The sequence below is a fragment of the Typopeltis vanoorti genome, chromosome 23, assembly GCF_054136105.1.
Source record: "Typopeltis vanoorti isolate ZY-2024b chromosome 23, IOZ_Tvanoo_1.0, whole genome shotgun sequence".
Classification (NCBI taxonomy): domain Eukaryota; kingdom Metazoa; phylum Arthropoda; class Arachnida; order Uropygi; family Thelyphonidae; genus Typopeltis; species Typopeltis vanoorti.
In genome coordinates this window covers 34,272,613-34,300,279 of record NC_143571.1, presented here as the reverse complement: position 1 = coordinate 34,300,279, position 27,667 = coordinate 34,272,613, and the positions used below count along the sequence as shown (strand labels likewise).

The window sequence follows — 27,667 nt, the reverse complement described above, 5'->3', positions numbered from 1 at the left end:
CAGAGTGAATTGTACTGGCTTGTTTTCATGTTTATTCTTTATGGTGGGTCTTTTATTTCTATTATTTGCATGTTTTCTTCATATTCTTCAGAGATAAGGCCTGTCTTCCGCCATTGTTGTTTTGTTATCTTTTTTTTTTTCTCTTTATTGTGTCTGGTATGATTTCATTTAGTTGTTTGTTGAGTTTTTGCATTATATATGGGCCTGAATCTCTTCCATAAATTCTGCCACATCTGTATGTCCAGATGGAGTACATTGTTGTTATAATTACAATTGCTTCGGTTATTGTTATGTTTCCGTCCTTTAGCCAGAATATAATGTGTGACCGGTTCTTTGTGTTTTATGAATTTCTGAACAGCGTTCCATATTGGAAAGGTGTGGGGGGGCAGTATAACATTATGTGATATAGTGTTTCTGGTTCAGGGCAGAAGTAGCATTTGGCTGGGGGCTTGGAGTGGAATATCTTTGTATGCGCAACATAATCTGGTGGGTAGGCAAGCGTGGTCAACCTTGTAATAAAATGTTTTTAGTTTCGGGTGTATAGGTAATCTGAATGCCTTTTTGAGTACATTGGATAATTTAATTTTACCTTTTTCAAACTCTCGGTGTTGTGGTGGTGGTATAACTGCTCGCGTGAGAGTGATATGTGCAATTTTTGGTTTCATTTTGAGGAAATCTTTTATTGCTATATGATTATTAATGAATTTGTACTTCCTCTTATGCAAATTCCTCCGCAACCTCAATGAACATTTTTGGTATTTTGCCATTCGATTGTGGAAGGGAACAAATTATTGGGTGGGGCATTATTCTTTGCATGTAGTGTATGATATATGCACTCCATGCTTTGTGTTCCGAGGAAGCTCTTTCTATGATTTTTGCTCTTGCACTTAGAGTTTTTAAATGTGCATTTATTAAACCAAGTCCTCCAGCTTCTATATCATGAAATATTGTACACCTTCGTATGGGTTCGTATTTCGAATCCCAAATAAATTTTGCCCATTCTCTGTGAATTTTGTCAACTTCGTTGCCATTGTAATTAATGTTGGCTACAAGGTACCATATTTTTGATAGTAAGAACTGATTACATATTTTTGCCCTGCTTCTAATTGATAATTGTCTGGGTCTCATTTGTGAAATGTTTTTTGTCCTTTTGTTATGAGCTACTTCCCATTGCTTGTTATGATGGGTTTGGTCCCCTATGGTGATTCCTAAAAGAGGGAGGTGTTCGTTGATTTTAATTTCGTTCGGCACGGTTGGCTTATTTGCCCACCTGCCGACGAACATCGCGTGACATTTATGAAAGTTGAGTTTTAATGCTGATGCCTTTTCAAAAGATTTAAATATGTTACGAGTAATCACGAAGGACTCGGCTGTGGTTAGCGTTATTACACCATGGGACCAGATGGCGTGAAAACCTTCTGTTTCCCCAGATATTGTGATAATAGAACATGTCACTACGGTGGCACCAGTCGTGTGGTTTTGACATGACAGGTAGTTAGGCAGGTGCCAACAGTAAACCATTACAGCACAAAAAAGATGTGCAGGAGACTGACATATCAGAATACATATAAATCCTACTGAGACTCAAAGTCGGATTCTTGGATACAGAGTGCAGCGAGCTTATATTACAATATAGGACCATGCATGACAGCAAAGGACATAGTACTCAAAAAACTAGAAGTTTAGTTCAAGATACATAAAATGTATCTTGAACCTGTATCCTGTAAATGTATCATAATACATAATATATATATATATATATATATATATATAAATAATCAGAGACATTTATATATAAAAAGTGCGTTTTGCATTTGCATTCGTGTATTGTAATATGTAATATCATTCCCTATCGTAGCAAGTGAACTAAAAATTGCTGTTTTTTTTTTTTTGGTTTATTGGTCTATAAACTATATATATAAACTATATATTTATTGTCATTTTAGCATATGATTTTATATAGTTTCCAATCGTTTTTCTTAACTTTTGCCACTAAAATAGTCCAAGAAATAACAATTCGATACATTTGAGTAAAAAATCATAAAGTCCAAATTTCATTAAAATTCGTCCAGTCAAAGAGAAGTAGTAACACACGTATATACGGGTGATCAAAATGAATTTAAGAGTGTTTATGTATTTTACAAAAATTAAAAAATCGCTTGCAAGAAAACATATCAGTATCCTGGACGGCAACTGCCTCTTGAAAGTCATACAAGGTGGCATCTCGGCACCAAGGAATCACTTTAAGGAGATGGAAACCATGACAAGAACAGCTGGCTAAGGTTTCCCACGGGCTAGGATCAACCAGAAGACTGAACAATAAGACGGACACCTACGATGACCTGTTCAGTGGCGAACTCAGGATTTAATATTGGGGGAGGGGGGAGGTTGAGTAGACAATTTGAGAACACATACTACGCATCGCATACGACCTATGACTGAACATTTCCAGTGATCGCCAATGCATGATACCCGTGATCTTCTCTGGCCCGGCTCGGTCAAACGAAGTAGCGCTCGGTCCGACCGAGCACTGCCTCGTTCGTCTTGCGTTCACAGCGGCCGTGATTCCCGAGAGCTATAGGGTATTCCCACCTTATGTGACCCCTAATTCATGAGTGGTATAGAAAGAGAAGACACGACAGAACATAAATAAAAAAAAAATAATTTTAATTAGGAAAAGGTTTTTGGAAAATTTTCTAGTGTTTTTTTTTCCTTTTTCTTTTTTTTTTTTCTGGGGGGAGGGCATACCCCTTTCCCGGTGCGCCAATGGACCTGTTACCAACTGTCTTTTCATGCAGGACAATAATAGAGCTCAAGTGGTGGAGGAGTATCTTAAAGGTGAAAATGTCGAATGGCTGCCGTGTCCAGTACGATCACCAGACTTAATTCCCATCGAACATGTGGGAAATGCCCTTGGGCGTCGCAGCGCATGCCAACAGTCACGACAGAGACAGTGACTGTCGAAATAAAGTGCGTTCTGTAAGAAAATGGGATCTGTTCCTAGAGAATCTTATAGAACCGTTTATATCGAGTATGGTTTCTCTAAAATAATTCTGATACATTCCATAGAGCAATTTTTAAATTCATCCGTTGTCTTTATTTATTCCTATACCTAGAACTTTGTTGTTTGAAGTGACTTGTTTTTTAAACTTTGCTATTGGTCAACATTGTGTCGCCATCTAGCGATGAAATAGTATACTTATTCTATTTAAGCATGAACGTTTTAGCGACTGAAAACTCTTCCAATATGTTCATTAAAAGTAATTCTTTAATTTTATCATAAGTTTCATATTATCTTTCAGCCTATAAAGTAACGATTATTATTGTTCATTTAAATTCGCTCAAGTGTGGTTGTGTGACGGGAGTGTCAGCGTGTGTAATTGTGAAATATAATTTTATTTTTTTCACTAATATTCGTGAATTTCCTGAATTATTCACGTTTAAAGGACTGTTTAAAATTGTCGACAGCTTCCTTTTTTACTATAACTGCTTTTGTATCATCCCACCTTTACTTCAAAAATTCTTTTATTGAATTGTAGGACCAAAAGATTTATTGTGACGCTGAAGTTAGTGTAAATACAACCACACACACACAACCACCGTCTCATTTCACCAGTGCAAAAAAAAAAAAAAAAAAAAAAAAAAAAAAAAAAAAAAAAGGAAAAGCACCGCTTAGCAGGAAATACAATAAAACGTCCTAAAAACCTGCGACGTCCTTATAGCTCCAATGAAAAATTTGCGTTAATCTCACATTTATTTCTTTTGATAATTAATACCAAGAAAGAAAATACCGTACTTTATTCTTTTGAAGTTTATTTCCAAGAAATGTAAGAAAGCCTGCTTAATCTTAAAAGATTAGTAAGGCTTATCTTTTGTTGGGAAATCACCTGAGGCATGAAAAAGTGTGAAGCTTTATGCGACATCTGCCTTTTCAAACCTGGTGAAGTAACACAGACTTTAATTGAGACTGATGTATGAGAATGAGAAATATCACAGTGACGAATTTGATATTTTCTCACGAAATGATGTTTAGGATCCCCAAAAACGACTGTGATTTTTGTATACGTTTGCTTTATTTCTGATGACTGTACTGGAAGAGAAATAAGAATAAAACGATATTTATGTAAACAGCAATATTCAACACCAGTATATGAATTAAATGCAAGTTCGGTGAATAATTCGAATAAAATTCTTTTTCCAATGAGACATTCTTCTGTTGATTAAATTTAAAAAAGAAACTACTGCAGAAAATATGGACCAAATTCATGATGTACATATTTTGTGAGTTCAATATATCTCATCATCGGCCTATGGAGTCAGACAGGTGCTGAGGTTCAGCAGATAGGAGAGGAAGATAAAAAGATAGAGCACTCCTGGGGGGGGGGAGCAGGAGTGCTTCCAAAATGGTTATTGATTTTTCACTTCAGAAAAAGGAAAAATCCTGAAAAGGAAAACTGTAGAAAGACTATGGGGAACTTAGAGTAAATGGATCTATGGGACTGTGACAAGAAAAAAAGAGATCATGTAAAGGAACGAAGAGATGGGGGGAAGCGCCTGGCTCGTGTGATCCAGCTCACAAGGAGCTGCACCACCTCGATGTAAGCCTTTGCAGCTCGGGTTCTATCAGCCCCCCCCCACCTCTGTGAACTGTAAAGAGAGATTAATGTTAAGTTTAGCTCTGAAGCTGTTCGTTATTGAGCTGCAAAATCTCCGAGCTCAACTGCTCTTCCTGACCTTTTGTTATTCGGACAGCGCCATGTTTCTTCCTCTTTTAGGCCTAAGAAACCCTTTAGCTGTTCTGGAATAAGCTTAGTTATGTCTTCAATGAGGAGGTCACCCCATTCGAACATCAAGCTTTTGGGACATTTCTTAGTTGGGATGAGGAGGAAAGGTTCCCCTAGTTTGTCCATTGCTGTTTGGAGTTTCTGTGAGGTTTCGGGATCTCCGATAAATGCATTCATCATTCCCACTCCGACTGTTGCTTCGTCCGTAACTTCTTTTTTGCCATGGTAGTTTTCCTTCTTTCTCTCTGTCCCTGACTCTTCTGATGGAATTATGTTGGCTAGTTTTGATTTCTTTGTTTCTTCTTCCTCTGGGCTGATTGAGCGTTTTGCTTGGTTAGTGCTAGCTTCCATTTCTGTGGCATCATTCTTATTTTCTACAGTTTGCATTGGAAGTTTTCCTTTTGTTACGCTTCTTCTTCTTGTTTTTTTTTTCTTTCTAAATTTTTGCGTGGGGCATCTTGAGTTTTTGTTGTTATTGAAGGATCGGGAAGTCTTCTTGCACCGTGGTTTCGGGCTTCTCTACTGGGGTGACTGTGGCTGGTATAATAGCACCTCCCATCCTTTTTGCATGTGTTCTGGATGGGTAGGTGTCTACTTTGTGGTCTTTGTTTCCACAAAGACTGAGCACTGTTAAGCAAGCTGCTTGACAGTGCTCCGGTGCATGTCCTGCAGTTTCTACATTTAATTTTCGAGCAGTCCGCCCCAAGGTGGTTAAAGGGGCGCCACACCTGAAGCGCTGCTTCTTTACACCAGGATTAACCATTACCCTGGCCGATCCTATGAGGACAAAGTTTGGTACTTCCGTCTTCATTTCGAAGGTGACCTCACCGGACTTCAAATCTGGATCTGTGGCCACTTTAATGTTCCGCACTACTCCCCATTTGGAGAATATTCGCTTGATGAGTTCGTTCCCTTCCTGTAGATACTCTAGAGGGAACCTCTCCATTCTTAGAGTCTTTAGAATACTTCCAACTACAAACGGATGTATACTTTTCCCTAGATATTCCACGACTAGCAGGAGTTTCTTCCTTGTGGCGGCGTCTCTGACGACCATTTGATACTTTCCTGCCCCACAATAAGGGGTAAAGCCAAATATCTTCTCTGGACCTACAGCATCGAGCAAAGCTTTCGCTAGCGTCCGCTTCGGGATACTAGCGTCTGCTTCTATGCCGAGCGCCCGCACGCGTAGTAATACGGAGGTCATGATCGGTGGAGGGTTGCTTACACTGTCCCTTCTACTCACAGGTGTTTAATTTATAATTTCCCTTTGACCCAGTCTGGGTATGCAATATCTGTATCTGATTAGTTCAATATCTTGAGCCCCGATGGGACCCGTATTTGATATTAACTGCTACACTTAGAATTAGTCAAAGGATACTACACTTTGATCTTATCCAAATCAGGCCACGACCATATAAAAATAATTTGTGAGTTCAACGTATCTCATCATCGGCCTGTGGAGTAAGATAGGTGCTGAGATTCAGCAGATAGTAGAAGAAGAAGAAGATAAAGATAGAGTGCATAGTACCACAATAGGGGAAAGAGGCCTCAGCTGACCTGTTTCAGCTGTTGACCCCCCCCAGAGGTGCTTCTAAAACGGTCGTTCATTTTTCACTTTTAAAAAGGAAAAATCCTAAAAAAGGAAACACATGAGACTAAGCAAAATTTAACAACAGTAAACACATCGCATCGCAGGACTATGAGGAAGACATTTCCAGAGAGGAACCCTGGCATGATACTTCTTTCGATTCAGAAGCTGATCAGATCTTAAAGTTCTTAAAAGAACTGGGCGATGGACTGAGTCCTTGACTCTTTATCCCGTCATCTGAATGAAGAAAATCTGTGTGGATGGAGTGTTATTGAGCTAAAAAGCTCTAGTCATGGCTGGGTAACGGCAATAGCCGAGCCTCAGTTAAAACTTCATTGGCTACAGCATTGCCATCTGTTACCCTGGAAGTCCTAAAAAGGACTTTTTTGGGATCCCTATTCATACCAGATCCCGTAATTCCCGCTGATCAGATTTTGTTACATTTTCTTTTAACAATATTTTATATGATAGAAGATAGTAGGTGTTTACACTAAATAAAATATACATAAATATTTATTAAAATTTATATTAAATAAATAATTAACACCATTATATAAAACATTTACATAAATATTATATACATATTTATGAATAATATGTAATTAGCGTTTAGTACACATCGGTCTAATGTTTACGTGAAGTCTCATTTCAAAGTAAACTATGTCTTTATTCTGTTCAAAAAGAAAAAAAAAAAAGGAACGTTCCAGTTTTGTGGTTCTTTAATAGAAACTTAGAAACTAGAAGAAATTAGGCAGTACTTCTGACTTCATATACCCACGAATATTACTTTTATTTTTTAAAAAAATCGCATCTTTTAATTCTATTTATACGTGTATAACGTCATAAAAAATGGTGTAATGATTAGCACTTTGCACTCGGAGAACAGCGATCTGAGTTCAGATTTCGCTGAGACCTGTTGTTTTCCCTTCTCTCTCAATCTTAGACAGAAACTTTGGTCTTTATTCCTGCTAAATGAACAAATCTTCAAAAAAAATTACACACCCATTCATAAACCCGATATATTTAATTCATAGCCATGGTTGCAATTGAAATATATATATACAGCAACAAGAGGATGCAGATATACCCTTGGAGGGTAAAGGATAGCAATGCTGTACCAATGAAGTTTAACTGAGGTTCGGCTGTTGCTGATACCCCCCCCCCCTAGGGCGCAGAGATTCGAGAGTTTTGAGTTCGCTCTCTTAAGGTTTTTGCCTTAAGGGAGCAATTTGAGTCTCCGGGGACGGTGTTCTCCGGCACGGCCCGCTGAGGGGCTTTGTCGGTGAATGCTTTTCTTCGGAATATGAGCGGTTCTACTCGGTGGTGGTGTGTGGGCGGAAGGCCATCACTGAGTGGAGCCAACGCTGAGATCGACGGTCTTTCGCCCACGATAGAGTGGCCTAGGGATCGTCCGAATTTTCAGAGACGGCTTTACCTTTAAATATGGCAATGCTGTACCAATGAAGTTTAACTGAGGTTCGGCTGTTGCTGTTACCCCCCCTGGGGCGCAGAGATTCGAGAATTTTGAGTTCGCTCTCTTCAGGTTTTTGCCTTAAGGGAGCAATTTGAGTCTCCGGAGAAAGTGTTCTCCGGCACGGCCCGCTGAGGGACTTTGTCGGCGAATGCTTTTCTTCGGAATTTGAGCGGTTCTGCTCAGTGGTGGGTGGAAGGCCAACGCTGAGATGGACGGTCTCTCTCCCACGATTGAGGGGCCTAGGGATCGTCTTTTGCGTAAAAATTTGCTAAGGCTCGGCTATTGCTGTTACCCTCCTGCCATGATCAGAGCTTTAATAGCTCAATACGACCTTATCCCTACACTGTCCTCTACAGATAACGGGGAAGATGAAAAGCATTCTTGCTTCGCCCTTTTAAACCAGTCCTTATAAGGACTATAATACAGCAACAAATAAATAAAACTTTTCAAGAAAAAAGTTTTATTTATTACGTATTATTATTTTTTGTGCATCTATTTATTCATTATTATTATTTAATAATTATTACTTATTTTATTATTATTATTACAGTACAGTATTTTTTTCGCACTGTCGATTGTACGGTTATACTTTAGGCCTATTTTGATTTATTGTAAAGATCTACTTTTAAATGTAATTTCCCATAATTATGGAGTTACCACATCAATAAAAATTATAAATTTGAAGGCTGCTTGGGAAGAGCGTCATGGAAAAAACTGTGAATTCGAAAGTGAATTCGAAATCAAATCAGATGCTGAAATTATAAATATAAATATGATCCTACAGAATGAATTAGAAGCCGATGATGACGATAAAGAACGCGAAGAAAAAAAAAGTAAAACATGAAGAAGCAGTTGACAGTTTTAATGTGTGTATAGAATGGGCTAAGCAGATGACACCCCATTCCACAAAATTTTGTTGCTAATACAGCTGTGAGAAGAAGCAGTCGAGAAAGTGTTTAGCTTCTAAGAAGCAAAAGAAAATCGGTGACTTTTACAAAGAAATAAAAAAAAAAGTCAGATTTTTTACGCAAATTAAGTTAGGTACTGATTTTTTACTAAAATAAACTTGTGTACTGTATTATTTTTTAAGTTTTATATTACAGTACAGCAGCTTTTTTTTCTATTAGTTACTTTATTTATTTACAGAATTAAATTGATGTAACATTAGAACCTAATTATTTTTGTCAGTTTTAACGCTAGTTATTGTTGTCTCTTGGGGGAAAATTCGCTAATCCGAACGAGCACAGTTTTAATTAGTCCGGATTAGCGAGATACCACTGTAGTCTTAAATTTGGATGTTTTTGCTTAAGTTCTGAGCATTCTGTCTATTTTGATAGATCTGTTTTGCATTATGATCTAATCTTTTGAACATCTCAGCAAAAAAAAAAAAATTGTAGTCCCTCTGAGTTCATCCTTCGGATGCGTCTTTCGAAGCACTGTTGTTGTGCATTTTTTTTTATTATTAGTTTTCTCTTTATCTTTCTATCCAATTCGTTCTGTTTATCATTCCAACAAGTCTTATATAATTGTATCTTTAAAATAAATATAATCAAATGCTTCCACAAAAATCGGATCAAGAATATAAATTATATCAACACTTTCTTTTTGATTTTACTGGGTAAGAAATAGATCAAGAATGGTTCCATGATAAGAATGTGATGTTTACGTTAATTCTGTAATTAAAAACTGCTTTACGTTCAATCAGTTAGGAAAGATCTACAAAGTAAGAGAGTGCAAACTTACTTCATAAGAACGAAAATAATATATACGTAGTTTAAAGACAAACTCGCCAAAGGAGTTCCATTTATTATTCCTACAATAGCTAAGTTAAAAAAACGAAAAGACAACAAACAATAAATTTCAATTTAGAAAACTTTTTTTTTTTCAAATCCTTTCCAAGCGCTTCTTCCAAATCCTTCTTAACTGCCCACCGTCGTAGTTCGATTGCAATAACGGTAAGACACGTGAGCACATCGATTGGAAAAAATCGGATTTTCAATTCAAAGTGAGTTAGCTGATCTCATATGGAAGCAGCAGGATTTTTTGTTCATCAAACGAGTTTTTCATCCCGGATACAGGCAAATCGCCCAGAGAACACACACGCGCACTTTTTACTGACAAAAGAATACTATTGGTTAGCCGCGGTGTATATAGAAGGGTCAAGTAATAATAATAATAATAATAATAATAATAATAATAATAATAAATATCCAGAGAAGTCACGCACTCACACCGTTCTTCGTAGCCCTATTTGCTTTGTCATAATCATAACCTGAAGGATTAATTAATATCTAAAAGTATTTATTATTAAAACCAGAGGGAAAAATTATGATAACCAAACGAAATTGATATACGGCGCAAACGTCCCGAACGTAGCTGCCAGTTAATTTTCGGTGCAACCTTTTAATTTATTTTTGTATATTTTAAACTACATTGTCCTATTTCTGTTAACACTTCTGAAACTATTTTTTTATAAACAAACACACATCATTCATTCGTCAGGGAAACGGATAACAATTAACCTTCTAAAAAACTGATAGAAATCAGGGTAAGAATGTAATAGAAGAATTACGAAACCTAGGAAGACAACACTAGAGACTTGAGATGAGAATCCAACCCCCTCGTGATCTTTCTTTCTCTCTCTCTCTCTCTCTCTCTCTCTCTCTCAATTCAAAGTGAAGATGCGTTAGGTCGCACTGGGTAACATTTAAGGTGGATGACGATCCATATAGGAAAGATTTTCAATTCCAAGAGTGTACTGATATTGACGCTGTTCCATTTGTAGGAAACAACTCCCACCTTCATTAGTGATGTCGATTGGACATCAGCCAATTATATTGCACTCCCAACAAAATGAAACTCATCTGACATAAATCTCTAAATTCTAACAGCGCAAATGGGATGCAGAGAGAAGAGAGGTAATAATACGAGTGGATAAAATAGTGCTAGTGATCTTAGTGCAAGACACTGAGTGATATTGTGGCAGATGAAGATTGCTTATTTTCGCCTGCAAAACCTTGGACTTGTTTGTGTTTGCGACATAAACGCAAACACAAAAGGAATACGCTGTTTAAATTTCATGTAGCAGAAACGAAATTGTGTGTGGTCCCATGGTGTAACGGTTAGCACTCTGGACTTTGAATCCAGCGATCCGAGTACAAATCTCGGTGGGACCTGAGTTCTTCCCAGTGTAACTTACTTTTTGTTATTATTTTAAATAACAATAAGCACTCATCTATGAGCCTTGAGGCTTCTGCCCTCTCACGCTGAAGTCAAGTGCATTATAGCTTCACAAGAAAGTAACGGAACAAACACGGAGTTCACGTATTAAACCTTTTATAAATTTAGTAACTACAAGTGTTCAAATGATATTCACAAATATATAAATATTTCAAAATACATAACTTTAAAATCTGCATACATCGCTGAAATATTTGAAAGCGTTATTTTTGACATTGGCGGTCTTTTTTTTTTTTTTTTTTTTAAAGTCGATATTCGTTAAGGTATAGATTAAATAATTATTAGTGTAGTAAGTTTGCCGTTTGGTGTAAATAAGTCATACAAGTTATTTTAGATAAATTAACTTGTAGTTCTTGTATAATGTTTTAAATTTTACGGTTGTAGGAATAGAGTTACTGTAGGTACCACGAAGGAATCACAAAATGTCCGCACTTAGAATTTGAATGTAATCTATGATTTTTTTTTATTTCTCTTTCTCCTCATCAACATAAAAGACCCGCAATCTGGTCAAACAGATTTTACGACCAGGATAAAACAAATCTAGTACTGAGCTTTTATTATTACGCAATAATTAAACTGTTGCCATTGAGCATCTAATGTGTTTCTGTTGTCGCATGTTCGTGCTGCTAATAAAAGGAATTAAAAGTATATGCCATTTATTCGCGTTAATTTGCAAAACCAGATGCATGGTGAAGTTGATGCAACTCTCTGAGTATTAAATAACTTAAATTATAAAAACGCAATTATTTAATTTAAAGATAAATCATATAACTGGTTGGGAAAAAAATTAAGAAAAATCAATGATATAAAATGGGTAAAAAACAGAAAACACAAAATACAATGTAAATGTTAACCTATAGAATACGTTATGCATTTGTGCTATGTAGGCACACGGGTATCTAGGAAAATCACAAGCTCAGTTATCACTAAATTATTATTATCACTAAATTATTATTACAAATTCAATATCAATTTTATTATATAGAGTAGACCGTTGAAGAAATAATATAGTTGGTCAAGTAGGACATCACCGATATGATAATTTTGAGGGCCTGACATTGCTAGCATTCAAAAATGCATGATCAGAGCTAATCTCAGAAATAAAAATCAGTTAAACCAAATGGGAAAGGTAAGATTGGCACAACAAGTGTTTAAAGCGTGGATGGTGGGGACCACGATCCACTAGATTGATGAAGTTTTTCAGTGTCTCAGAAGACCGAAATATATGAGCAAATGGAATCAGAGATTTCACGGATTAATATAATAGAATTTTAATGGTGGTAATCGCAAAGTAATTTATTTATTTATTTATTCTTATGACAAAAGGAATACAATACAGCTAAGGTCAATGTCCAGTCTATAAAGCCAATCGAGAGCCTCATCCGTCACTTCGTGGATGTCCTGGGGGCCACCATCCTGAAATTGGCGCCTTGGCAGTCGTTCACAATATGAGTAATCGTCTGGGCCACGGGGGATCAATCACAATAAGGGTGGTTTAACAACCCCCGTTTATGTAGCCACATCTGCCCTGGTTAGTTCTGATCCTGTTGAGAGATGACCAAATCTTCATAGGAAAAGCAAAAACAGGCTTCGGAGCACAGGGATCCTCAACCAGGAAGCCATATTTTGGAAGATTGTCGGCCTGGTGTTCTCTCCACGTGTCAGGTGCTGATGGCAGATGAAGAGAGTTCGTTCATGGACCAGAAAGGCTTTCTTGATTTTAGGCGAAGACTAGGTGGATTTATGAGGGTCTAGTGCAGGGGGAACAGTGGGTTGCTCAGTGCCTTATTAAATTCTTTAATCAAGGCTTGTCTTCTCCGTATGTTTGGTGGAGCAATGTTAGATAGGACAGGCAACCAGAGGAGAGAGGTGCTTCTCACTGTCCCACTCATACTTAGTATCGAATCCTGTGTAGAATTTAAGAAGTATTTATGGAAGTTTTATGCCTGTAGATCTGTCTTATAAGGGAAAGGGGAATTGACTCCTGTAAAACAAATAAATCATTTGGAGAACGCACGCACGGATAAACAGTAGAGTACCTCATAGTTGCACTTGTCCAATCATGAACAATAATACCAGCATCGATTGGCTGAACCTTTTGGGTGGTAGATGCACTTATTCAAACCGCGTGAGGTACCAGCCTGCTTATTGAAGGCCTGAAATGTATTGAAAGATAATTCCTTCTTTGGTCTGTGTAGCAGGATTACCAGATTAAAAAATTAGTTATGTTTTATGTTGAAATGCAGTGATATTTTATGGGAAATGGTCCCATGGTGAAATCAGTGGGACATTTTTCTTTTTTGTTTAATTTATTAATTTTATTTTAGTCACATGTCTGACCTATTATTAAAAAAGTGTAAATGAAGAGGAATCATTGTGCTACTAACTATACATTTATTCTCTTATCGTACTTCAATAACTACAGAAATTGAAATAGTTCATCTTTGAAGTTCATCATTTGTGAAACTGAAACAAAAATCGATGGTATCTAGTATACAAGTTATCAAGTGTGTGTGTGTGTGTGTGTGTGTGTGTGTGTGTGTGTGTGTGTGTGTGTGTGTGTGTGTGTGTGTGTGTGTGTGTGTGTGTGTGTGTGTGTGTGTGTGTGTGTGTGTTTCAGGGCAGGAATGAAAGTTGTTATCACAAGAGTCTTTAGACAGAACAGAAAAAGGTGCAGAAATTTCGTGCAGAAAAGGCACTGAACTTTATATTGATATTCTCGCCAATAAAAGCAATTTATGGGCAAGAATGTAAATTGGAACCATGCGCATTCGTGACGCAATTCTCTTTGCTGATTTCAGAGATGTGAATGATGTAAGGCATTTAAAATTTACCTGCTACCATCTCTGTCAACTTTGATGGCCGCTGTTTTGGAGACAGATTACAAGAATTACTATTTCATATTATTTTCGTGTATTTATGTTTTTCTACATGTTTATAGATATACTAAGAGGGATACGCCCTAGTATATCTATAAATATGGAAAAACATAAATTTACGTCGCCCAACTTCCCGATTTCCGGGCTGGTAGGTCATGACTGATTATATGCGGTTGTCCTTGTTTTGCACTACCTTTAGGACAGAGCTACTTATCCAATGGTAGTGCAACACAAGGGCGACTCGCAGCAAAGGTGGAAGAAGCATTACGCATTTCGTCGCCCCCTAAAAGTAATCATCTACCAAGCTGACGTCACATCCGTTTCGAAAATAATGTCACATCCGTTACATAAAAACGTTTCAACTTTCGGCTTATCTTAAATTCCTGGAAACCTCTAATTAAATGAACTTTAAAGAAAGAAAGATAAATAATATAAAAAAATGAAAGAAAAGAAAATAATTTTATGAATATATAGAGTAAATATTTATAATCTTGCATAATCATAAATAAACTAAATAAATCTTCTAACACCTTTTCATTTTATATAGAGTATATAACAAATAACATGACATATGAATTGTTTCTGATTCCGAGTGACTGACCATTCTGATTTTCTCTTTACTGCCTGAAGGTCATACTTCGCAAGATCAGATCATTTCTGTAGTATCGCTTCTCGGCCGTTTGGCTTAGATAAAGTGTATAGTTCTGTTCTTAACCGTTAATATCAGTACGAGTCCCATCGGGTTTCACGATATATTTATATTTATATTTATATATTATATATTTAATTTAACCGGAAATTTACAGAACTTAGTAAACCCCGGACTGGGGAAATATCAAACACTTGGTGGTGGGAATAGTTAGGCTCCCCCATCTGATCATGCCCTCCATTCTGCCGCGTGTGCGTACCCTCGGAATCGAGGTTGACGCCACAATACCAGCAAGGGTGATGGCGAAAGCCATCATAGACTGCGTCGGCGCAGAGAACATTTTTGGATTCACCCCTTATGCGGGACGAAGATACCAGGTAATGACCAAAAATAAATATGGAGACCAGAGAAAAGCTTCTCCAAGGGTTTGACTGTGGTAAAGTAAAAGTATCTCCCTTCATGGTTGGGAGCATCCTGAGAACCCTTAGGATACCACGATTTCCCCTAGAATATGCAGAGAACAACGATATAATTCATAGCGTATTCTCTAAGTTGGGAGTTACGGGAAATCTTGGTTCACAATGACGCCGACAATCCTGAGTGGAAGTCAGGGGAAGTAACCATCTCTCTTGAAATGAGGACCGAAGTTCCTAACTTTGTCCTCATAGGATCTGCCCGGGTTATGATAAATTACCCAGGCGTCAAAAAGCAACTGCTTTAGATGTTGTGCCTTCAATTATCTTGGGTCAGACTGCCCTCGCATAAAATGCAAGAAATGCCTAAAAATTGGCCACAACCAAGAAAAATGTGAGGCAGCTTGTTTGAAATGTGGGGTCACTGACCACACAGTCGACACCTGCCCATCCAGAACCCTCGCAGAGAGGATGGGTGGTGCAATCACATCAGCAACAAAACCAAGTAATGAAAAGGTCACAACACAGGAAGAGTTTCCGCCTCTTGACGCCACTCCTGATCATGCCGCCATGTCTAGGACAACGAAAAGGTCCCGTAAGGGAGGGAAACCTACCAGAATTGCAGAGACCAGCAATACGATCCCAACAGAAGAGACTGACAATGCAGAAATCATCATGGTAACTTCTACGGACGAAAGCGGAGCTAACACTGCCAATATAGACATCGCCAATTCAGATACAGTAGAAGAAGCTGAAGTAGAGATGTAAACGAACACCAAAACTTCCAAACGGCCATTAAGTCCGCAGGAAGAAAAGCTGACAAATCTCAAAACAGCAAAAGTATCTGAAACCGAACACCCAGAAGTCCCTCATGCAAAAGCTGGGGAGACTCTAAAACATCTCCTTAGAGGTATGCCTGGGGTGGCAGAAAAGTTTAAAGAGGCAATAGATAAAGTAGGAGAACCTGAACTCCTCCTCACAGGGAAATATGGACCCGACATCGTCAGTGCAAAATGGGGTGACATCTTTGTTGATGACATCAGCAAAATCACCCCTGTGCAAGTAGAGGTAGCCCTGGATATAGACGAGGAGGCAGCTTCGGCGTTCTATATAGTTCTCTGCAAACTAGACATGGCCAAGGGAAGTGAGGTGGCGAAAAGAATCATAACAGCCCACAACAAAAGAAAGGAACAGTAACCACATTGAAGGTTTTTCTTTACTAAGTATTCAGTTTCCCTGTATTCAGCCTTTCTGTACTAAGCTCCCACAGGTGGGGGAGGACCTGACAACCTGAGCCGCCAAGGCTTACAGCGAGACGGTGCAGTTCCTTGTGAGCTGCATCACTCGGCCAGATCCTTCCTCCACCTCTAAGTTTACCTCTCCAGATTTGTCTTGGTTTGTTGTTGTTTTTATGTTACATGTTTCCTTTTTTAGGATTTTTTCCTTTTTTTTTTAAAGTGAAAAATCAACGACCGTTTTAGAAACGCCCCTGGGGAGGTGGCATACAGCTAAAACAGGTCAACTGAGGCCCCTTTTACCTACTCTACCAAAATGCACTCTATCTTTATTTCCTCTCCTACTATCTGCTGACTCTCAGCCTAGCTTACTCTACAGGCCAATGATGAAGTTTGTTGAACTCACAAAATATATATATATATAATATATAATTTTAATAAAACTTTCATACAACTTTTAGTAATTTATATTTAATATATATATATATATATATATATATATATATATATATATATGAATTCTGCATTATTGACCACCTATGCCTCTCCAGCCTGGAGCCACACCTCTAATACTAACATTATTAAGATACAGCGAGTGCAGAACAAGTGCTTGAGAATGATTTTGAACGCCCCGTGGTATGTTAGAAATAGCGAACTCCACAGAGACACAAATATTCTCTATATTCTCTCTTATCTGCAATCCTTAGCTTCCAAATTTTTTCTAAAGACGTCCACACATCCCAACGATTTGGTTCAACAAGCTGCAGCATACGAGCCAACGGACATATTTAAATATAGAAGACCAAAAACTATATTAGCCTCCTATAGCGATACATAATCTCCATGCCCATTCAGGGCGAGTAAACTGCTCGTAAATTTTACCCTCACTGTAACAACGACAGATAGCGGGGAATATGAAAAGCATTTTGCTTCACCCTTAAAGAATAAATGTCAATTGTCAATTCAATTATTGACCATGAGATGCGGTGATAATTCATATATATATAAATATATAATATAATATATATATAATCTATATATAATATATAGATCATACTTCACAGGATCATTCGGGGAAGATGAAAAGCATTTTTGCTTCGCTCCTTTAAGCCAGTCCTTATAAGGACCATTTTGTTATGTACTAGTCTGTTCATAAAGTTTTTGGTTTCGAACTTGAACGGGTCGAGAACTTTTTAGTTGAAAGGTTTCGTGACATACAAGCGAATTACGTACTAAACATATTATATTATTAGCGGCGAGTAGCATCGATAACGGTTTCCGAGGAGCACAGTGTCGTCAGCAATAAGTCCTGGCAGGTGTCACTCGCCTGAAAATTAAAATATGACATAGAAACTTGAAACGTTATTTGTGACTTTAGTCTGAACCATTTCTGGAAAAAAAAAAAAAAATCCCGATATGGGATATCTCACACACACACACACACACACACACACACACACACACACACACACACACACACACACACACACACACACACACACACACACACACACACACACACACACACCTGACCATCACTGACAAAAATGAATTCATTTATGAAAGAACGAGCCTACCGACGGAAGTTAAAGTTGAAGAGTGTACGTATTCTGCCTACCCTTTTTGGATAATGGAAATGTATCACAATGGCAGTTCAAATTCAAATGAATGATTCGCACAGACATCATACACATCTCCATCGCATTCACATAATGGAACCTTTATAAGCCGACCAAATTGAAATTCACCATCTAAGACAACCGAGCAATACATAATGTCAACAGAGTAATACAACAACCAAAAGAAATAAGAAAAAAAAAGTATATCAGAATATTTAGATAATAAAATGAATTATTCTTTCCCTTAGCTTAAAACTACATACGAAAACTATAACGAAGCAAAATAAAACAATCCAACAAGAATAAACATACTTAAAAATACTTTTGTATTTAACTTTGTGAAAGCGATGTCTGGTTGAGCAAAGGACCAGGTATACCATCCGTCCTTAATATAAAATTAATGTTCAAAAATAAGGTAAAAATAAATTCAATATCTCCGGGTCCTTAAAAGTAACGTTAATACGAGGAATTATACAAATGGTCGCATGGTGTCAGGTTCCCATCAAGTGGTAGTACTTTGACTTTAGCAATCCGAGTTCAAATCCGGAGGAACTCGACTTAACAACTTCTTATTTTCTGCAGGCTCTGATTGAAACTCAGCAAAATATCAAAAAAATGCATTTAATTATTATTATTATTGTACATATCTGGACTTTCTGCTGATGGGCTTGGATATGTTTGAATGAGTAATAAAATAAAGACCTATAATTCATAAATTGTTATATATTTATTTTATAAAGTATATTTTTTCCGTCACACTGATTCTGTATATATATATATATATATATATATTTTTTTTTTCCGTCACACTGATTCTGTATATCTGTATATATATATATATATATATATATATATATATATATATATATATATATATATATATATATATATATATATATATATATATATATATATATATATATATTAGGATAACCAAGCAATTTTATATGCTTGGTTATTTTAGCTCCTAATCCCAAGTATGCAAACAATTAAGTTTGCGCCTGAAACAAAGTTCAAGTCTAAAGATGGTACAACACCAGGGCAACTCATTGTAAAGGTGGTTAAAGCTTTGATCACTATTCTTAGTATTTTCCCATAATGTAAAGCACATCTCACTAGAAGATGTATACTGCAATGCATTATGGGTGGGGTCACTACCCAGACCGGTTTCGACCTTTTTTGAGGTCTCCTCAGTGAGTAGCTAGACCCTAAATACCAAGGTTTTAGTAATACAAAGCCTTATCAACTTTACCTATATAAGTTGCAACAAGGTGTATTAAGTTTTAATAAAAATCTCTGGAGGAGATATTGATGGGAATAAATTTTTAACTTGGGTATATTGTATATTAGGATAACCAAGCAATTTTATATGCTTGGTTATTTTAGCTCCTAATCCCAAGTATGCAAACAATTAAGTTTGCGCCTGAAACAAAGTTCAAGTCTAAAGATGGTACAACACCAGGGCAACTCATTGTAAAGGTGGTTAAAGCTTTGATCACTATTCTTAGTATTTTCCCATAATGTAAAGCACATCTCACTAGAAGATGTATACTGCAATGCATTATGGGTGGGGTCACTACCCAGACCGGTTTCGACCTTTTTTGAGGTCTCCTCAGTGAGTAGCTAGACCCTAAATACCAAGGTTTTAGTAATACAAAGCCTTATCAACTTTACCTATATAAGTTGCAACAAGGTGTATTAAGTTTTAATAAAAATCTCTGGAGGAGATATTGATGGGAATAAATTTTTAACTTGGGTATATTGTATATTAGGATAACCAAGCAATTTTATATGCTTGGTTATTTTAGCTCCTAATCCCAAGTATGCAAACAATTAAGTTTGCGCCTGAAACAAAGTTCAAGTCTAAAGATGGTACAACACCAGGGCAACTCATTGTAAAGGTGGTTAAAGCTTTGATCACTATTCTTAGTATTTTCCCATAATGTAAAGCACATCTCACTAGAAGATGTATACTGCAATGCATTATGGGTGGGGTCACTACCCAGACCGGTTTCGACCTTTTTTGAGGTCTCCTCAGTGAGTAGCTAGACCCTAAATACCAAGGTTTTAGTAATACAAAGCCTTATCAACTTTACCTATATAAGTTGCAACAAGGTGTATTAAGTTTTAATAAAAATCTCTGGAGGAGATTTTTATTAAAACCGGTCTGGGTAGTGACCCCACCCATAATGCATTGCAGTATACATCTTCTAGTGAGATGTGCTTTACATTATGGGAAAATACTAAGAATAGTGATCAAAGCTTTAACCACCTTTACAATGAGTTGCCCTGGTGTTGTACCATCTTTAGACTTGAACTTTGTTTCAGGCGCAAACTTAATTGTTTGCATACTTGGGATTAGGAGCTAAAATAACCAAGCATATAAAATTGCTTGGTTATCCTAATATACAATATACCCAAGTTAAAAATTTATTCCCATCAATATCTCCTCCAGAGATTTTTATTAAAACTTAATACACCTTGTTGCAACTTATATAGGTAAAGTTGATAAGGCTTTGTATTACTAAAACCTTGGTATTTAGGGTCTAGCTACTCACTGAGGAGACCTCAAAAAAGGTCGAAACCGGTCTGGGTAGTGACCCCACCCATAATGCATTGCAGTATACATCTTCTAGTGAGATGTGCTTTACATTATGGGAAAATACTAAGAATAGTGATCAAAGCTTTAACCACCTTTACAATGAGTTGCCCTGGTGTTGTACCATCTTTAGACTTGAACTTTGTTTCAGGCGCAAACTTAATTGTTTGCATACTTGGGATTAGGAGCTAAAATAACCAAGCATATATGAAATTGCTTGGTTATCCTAATATACAATATACCCAAGTTAAAAATTTATTCCCATATATATATATATATATATATATATATATATATATATATATTTTTTTTTTTTTTTTTTTTTTTTTTCCCCTCACCTGTAATAGGAAAGGCGCCCTTCTTGCTCGGGTCGAAGGATCGGCACTGATTTTAAGATTTAGAAATCCTCTCCTACTTAAAAACAATTTAGAGTAAAACGCACCACGATTGAGTTGAAAAGTATTATTTAACACACACCTTAATTTGTTACATTTTTTCGTCATTATTTCTTTGTGCCAGTTGTGACATGCGGTTGTAATAGTTGTTGGGATGTGAACGAAAAGCATAACTGCAGTGGGACTCATTCTGCTATCAATTCTCTCTCGGTGTCCCAACATTCAGTTTGTGACAATTGTAAAGAAAAGTAGAATTTGAAATATTTCTGATGATTCAATACGGTTATGAGATTGAAGAAATGGCTCAGATTTCCCCTTCAGTGGAAGTTTTAGACCAAAGACATGCATGATCTTCAAATTTAGTAATAAGAAAAAATACTAACAAATATCGCAACTACAGTTTTCGTACTCATTTACGAATTAATCTGGATTCTTAATCATTACAAAAGTAACACGATGCAGTAAAATTCACTGGCCAAGAGCAAACATACGACTTTTGTTATGTTGAAACATGTTAGCGAAATTGTGTATTTGTTCCATTACCTTGATTATTCATCCATTTATTTATTATTTGTTGTTCTTCAAATGCAATTATTTTCTCCTTAAATTGTGTCATTTTTTCAGTGCAGAATGTGACAGAATTGAGTGAATATCTGACGTTACAGTGGATCTTGTATATATGGTTAAAATCGAGGTGATCATATGCAGGTTTACATAGTTTTTCAAGATGATTTGCTATTGTTTCAGCTTTATCAGCATCAGTGTGGATGAGACCTGAATCTGTTTGGAGTGGGGAGAAGAGGTTTATTTCTGTTTTTAATCTTTCGGATGAGATTCCATATGGAGTGGTTATCAGTAGAGATGGAGGTCAGTTTTTCTTACCAGAGTTGAGTTCTATGGGCTACGAGGGCATCTCTCACTGCAGACTTGAACCTGTTCAAGATCCGTTTGTCTTGCAGCGCCCTGGTGTTGTGGTATCTTTTTCATGCCCTATTTTTTTTCTCTAATCAGATTCATAATATCTTATAGCAAGTGGTTGGATTTGCGAGTAGTTGCAGGGGTAGTAACTTCTGCACAGGCTGCTTTAATCTGTTCTGTTAGATGTTTAACAGCTGTTTCAATTTCCTCTTTTGATTTAATGACGGGAACAAGACCAATATATTTTGAAAGTACCTTGGAGAGCTTTTCCCAAGGAATGAATGAGTGAGGGGGGAGGATAATTTTTCAAGGTTTCCCAATTTTAACCGTATTGGGTTATGGTCTGATGACAGATCGTTAATCGTCATTAAATTGTATTGCAGTCTGATGTGCTGCAATATGGCTATGTCCAACACATCAGCCCGACCATAAGTGTTGTGATGGGTGGGGTCAGCGGGACCTATTACATGCAGGTTGTTGAAACCAGCATAGTTTTGTAGTATCTGTCCATTTTTGTTGGTGGAACGTCTATTCCAGGTTGGATGCTTGGCATTTAAATCACCTGCCACAATGATAGGCTCTCCGGTATCGAATAAGGCGTTCAAATCCGAGAACAGTAATGATTTTTCTGGAGAATGAATGCTGCGAAAATTTTTAATTTGCCTACAGAACTCGTGAGAATCTCAATGCCGGTGATCTCGAGGTTGGTGGTAGGAGGGTTGTTTATGGAATGATGAGAGATGAAATTTTTAATGAAAATTGTCATGCCTCCTCACCTGTGGGATAGTCTATCAGCTCTGTACAGTTTGTATCCACAAATTTTGGGGTTGTCTGAAGGTCTTAGGTGCATCTCATTTAGTAAAAGGACATCTGGCTGATGTCTTTTGGACGAAAATTTGAAGTTCTAAAATCTTACTCCTCAGTCCGTTCGCATTCCGCGCAATGATCTCTAGAAATTCTGGTTTTAATTTGTTACTGTTCATTAGTGAGCGCTGAAATAATGGCTTGTGTGTCCTTTAGAAATCTGTAGTAGAAATTTGTGAAGGGTTGGATCTGCTAAAATCCAACAGCATATTTGCGAGAGAAGAGGTAATGATAGCTGTCAGATTTGTGTGTGGTGTTGTCTGTTCACGGGATGACTGTTTAGGACGAGTTACATCCGCATATGTCCTAGATTGTTGTTGCGGAGTTACTCTTTTGGGAACCTCTGGCTTCGTCTGAAGGGCGTCTGACCTCTTATATTGAACTTCAGGAAACTGTGAAGTAGTCTGTGACATAGGTGTGAAAAAAATGTTTCTGCTTCTGATTTTCTATTTCTTGGATTGTGAGCGCATCCTTTGTAATTGGCAATGTGAGGACCGCCACAATTGGCACATTTAGCCTGGGTAGATTTTGGTTTAGTGCATGTATTTGAGATGAGGCTGTTCAAATGATTTTGAACAGCCTCATCTCAAATCACCTCATCATCTGTTCAAGTGCAGGGCTGAATTCAAATGTTAGACATTTGAATTCAGCCCTGCACATCTTCTGGGCATGGCTAAATCTTTGAGATCTGTGGCACTACCCTGTTGAAGCTCTTTTTCTTAGTGGTTCTATAGTAATTTTTAGTCCACAGATGGATGTCAGATCATATATGTGCTTATAAGATTGACTGATCTCAATTAGAACCAGTGGCATTGGAGTCTTGTCTTTTTCGGTCATTCTACTGACCTTAATGGGTGGTATATCTTGGTGGTGTAGATCCGCAACCACTTCTTCTCTGGATACGTCTTCCGAGATACCTCTGATTACTACCTTGAGGTTTCTTTCTGATCCTAGTGAAAAGGTGTGATACTGTATACCTTTGGCATCCAATTCACCAGTCAACCTTCGATAATCTATCACTGAGCAGGGCTGTATTTCAATACCTTCTGTGACATTCTTTGCTTGACTGGATGAAATCTTTAAATTGGACATTATAGTCCTTAGGGACATCAATTGTTCTTTTCTCGCAGAATAATTGGAGGTATCTTTTCCCTTGAGGAGGTAGGAGAGTCCGGATCAGGACCGTCTTCTTCCATTCGATTGGGTGGTTCAGAGGCCTGCAGTTTTGCGAGCGCGAACCTCCTGATAATCTCTGTAATCTGCAATGGAATTGTCATCAGCAGTTGTTTCTATTACGCTGGTGCTATCTTGATGGATACTGGGAAGAATTTCAGAGAATTGAGGGTGATCTGAATCAACCTCTTTTATTTGATGAATTACGACTTTATCTGGCTATTTAGTGTGCAGTAGATTGTCTACATGCTTGAAAAAAGCAGAAGTTCTTTGAAATTTAGTTCTTCATAAGGTGCCTGCATGATTGGCCCCAAAGTCTGTTCTGTGAGGCAGGACATGCCTTGCTCTTGTCACGATAACAAATAGACAGTTGCTTATGATTACAATATATGAAACAATGGCGATACTAGCGGCAGTAGGCCTAGCGTATCGCCCTTGTAATTTCAATTGACTTACCTGGATAAACCACTCTGGAAAAATAAAGTGTCTGTTTAGGATAGCAAGCAATTAACTACTATTACTAATGAATAAACATAAATCGCTAAAAAACATATCAATCAAATTCACAATTCACCATCAATAATACACGAAACACTAACACGCGAGCCGCCATCTCGAAAAACCGAGCCAAACGATCGTTATAGTAAGATAAGATATACTATACTAAGAGTTCTTATAAGAACTGGGCGATGGACCGACTCTTTATCCCGTCATCTAAATGAAGTAAATCTGTGTGGATGGTCATTCTACTTATTGAGCTTGTTATTGAGCTAAAAAGCTCTAATCATGGCTGGGTAACGGCAATAGCCGAGCCTCAGTTAAAACTTCATGGGCTACAGCATTGCCATTTGTTACCCTGGAAGTCCTAAATAATAATAATTTGTGAGTTCAACGTATCTCATCATTGGCCTGTGGAGTAAGATAGGCTGAGATTCAGCAGATAGTAGGAGAGGAAATAAAGATAGAGTGCATAGTAGTAGAGTAGATGAAAGAGGCCTCAGCTGACCTGTTTTAGCTGTTGACCCCCCCAGGGGTGCTTCTAAAACGGTCGTTGATTTTTCACTTTTAAAAAGGAAAAATCCTGAAAAGGAAAAAAAAGGAGAGACTAAGCAAATTTAACAAGTGTAAATAAATCTAAAGACTATGTGGAAGACAATTCTATAGAGGAATGAGTTTGCCGAGCAAACCCAGAACAGTATAACCAGGAAAAGAAGGGAGATGACCTGGCCCGGAAGACCCCGCCCTGAAAAGGGCTTGGGACCACCTCGATGTTGGCCTTCGCAGTCCGGGTTTGTTCAGGTCAACCCCAACCTGGGGACAGAAAAACTTTCAACTGTGAAAGGACTAGACATACCTGTGGGGTAAACGCTGATCAGGAAGGAAGATCGAGATAGCGTCAACACCTACAACTTGAAGGTGTTATAGGTGCAGACACAACCGGATTCCCCCCTGTATGATCTGGCAGATGGTTGGTGGATCACACCATCTCCTCAGGAACCGCTCTTCTCCCCGTAAGTACCTTTCCTGCTCCAGGAAGCGGCGGAGGTAGGCTGAGAGAAAGTTCTTAACACGGAGATAGATGCGATCCCCCTCGTTAAGAAGGTGTTTTTTCCTGGTTTTCCAAATGTGGTGCTTAATCACATTTATTAGGAAAATCAGGTGTTTCTTGTTTTTGGTTACTGGGGGAGGAAACTGTAGAAAGACTATTTCGGGGAATGTGAGCGCTGGGATCGCAAGCACCTCAGCCAGTCTGTGCCAAACACGCTGTGCTGGCGGGCAGTGAAAGAAGAGTTGCCCTACGGTTTCTATCGCACCGCAGACGTCGCAGAAGGGGTTGCATGGTCGCGGGTTGTAAGCTGATTTTACGAGTTTCACCGGGAGTCTGCCGTAGGCGATTCTCCAGGCTAAGTCCCGGTGAAATGGTTGCCCCCAGCTGTTTTTTATGTTGGTGAACAGCACCTCTTCGTTTGTGCCCAGATCGGGTTTTTCCCAGTCAAAGCTGTCAAAAATTTTCCAGTACAGCTTGTTTGGGCTGAGCTGAAGCACTCGAACTCCATCCGTTGCCAATTTTTTAAAAAGTTTACATATTGTGTAGTACCACTCAGGCACCGTCTCTGCACATGGTCCGGCGTGGCCAGTAATCCCGAAGTAGGGTAGGAAAAATCCTAAGAAGTATTTCATCAGATTGCCGGAAGGGTGATTTGATGCCAGTGCTTTCCGTATGGTCTGAGCAGCGTTGGTTAGGTGGCAGTATTTGAGGATTGGCAGGGCGAATCCCCCTTGTGTGGGGGGAAGATGGAGAAATGCCCTGCGCACCTCGTGTTTCCTGTTGTTCCAGAAAAAATTAGTGATATGTTTGTGAATGGCGTTGTCTTGTGTGTCTGTTATGTTTGTGAGGTTAATGGTGTGCAGTAACATTGGTTTTAGGACTGTTTTGATAACTGTTGCTCTACCTTCGAATGATAGGTAGTTGGGACTGAAGGGTTTTAGTTTTTCGCAACACATTTCTATTAAGTGTTGTGTTTGCAACACTGGGGTCTCTAGGAAGGGAATTCCTAGTATTGTTAATGGGCCGGTTGTGGGTTTCAGACCATACGGAAGACTGGCAGGGTCGAATTTCCCATAAATTTTGATTCTTGTTTTTTCTGGGTTGGTGTGAAGACCACTGAGCACGCTGAACTCTCGCAGTATGCCGAAGAAGATGTAAATCGATTCGGAATCCCTAAGGGTTCCGACAATGTCATCGGCATATGCGACAGTTTTGCTCTGTTTGGAGCCTAAGGGTAGCGGTATTCCTCTTACTGCGCGCGTCTCATCAATTTTTTTTAGAAGAGGCTCTAGTACTAAAGAGAAAAGAAGGGGGCTAAGGGGGCAGCCTTGCCGAACCCCTCTGCGTATGGGAATGGGTTCTGAAAGAAACCCATTAATCGCAATGTGCGTTGTTGTTTTACTGTACATGCTTTTGATTGCTTCCCTTACGCAGGCCGCCACTCCGACTTTCTCTAGGATATAGTGCAGGAAGTTGTGCTTTGCACTATCGAACGCTTTATCTAAGTCTACTGATACGAGTGCAAGTGGGAGTTCCTTATTCGTCACAAAGCGAAGAAGATCTCTTATCAGGAAGAGGTTGAGCGCCATCGATCTTCCCGGAACTCCGTATACTTGAGTGCTGGTTAGCACATTCCCAATGCCCAACTTCAGACGGTTACAAATCACTCTTGCGAATAATTTGTAGTCTGTGTTAGTCAAGGAAATGGGCCTCCAGCTACCCATGCTATTTAGGTCTCTCCCTTTCTTGGGGATGAAAATTGTGTACCCGCTAACGAAGTCAGCAGGCACGTCACCAGTGAATAGGAAGCTGTTGAATAGTGAGACCAGGATAGGCAAGATGACGTACCAGGCTGAGCGATAGAGCTCAACGCCTAGCCCATCCAGGCCAGGGGTTTTCCGTAGCTTAAGCTGTTTATAGGCTCGAGTAACCTCTTCCGAAGTGATTGATCTCTTTTGAAGAGTTCTGAGGTGTTCAGGCATGTTGTCAATGTTCCACACTCCGAAGTCGCCTGTCTCCTCAGCTTCGTCGGAATAGGTTCTCGTGTAATGCTGGGAAAATTGCCGCAGGATGTCTCCCGTGGTTGTTAGTGTTTGCCCGTTAGCATGAATTTGCCGAACCGCTTTCTCATCTTGTGCTGCTATGCGCTGCCGGTTATAAAAAGCGGCCGAAGGTGTTTCCGCCTGCCGGAGAAACAATCTGGTGCGAAAATCGAGCTCGGCGACTTTTTTTCGTCGAAGTGCCTCGAGTTCGATTTCCACGGCTTTAATAAGCGAATCGCTAGAATA

At 38.4% G+C, this 27,667-nt stretch overlaps 1 non-coding gene and 1 pseudogene across 1 annotated transcript; both read left to right on the top strand.

Annotated features, from left to right (window-relative positions):
- The first annotated feature begins 10,950 nt into the window (after positions 1 to 10,950).
- Positions 10,951 to 11,022, top strand: TRNAQ-UUG (transfer RNA glutamine (anticodon UUG)). The gene has a single exon. It is a non-coding gene; the product is annotated as a tRNA-Gln (tRNA).
- A 3,607-nt stretch (positions 11,023 to 14,629) lies between these two features.
- Positions 14,630 to 14,803, top strand: LOC150093772 (U2 spliceosomal RNA; annotated as a pseudogene).
- Positions 14,804 to 27,667: the final 12,864 nt, after the last annotated feature.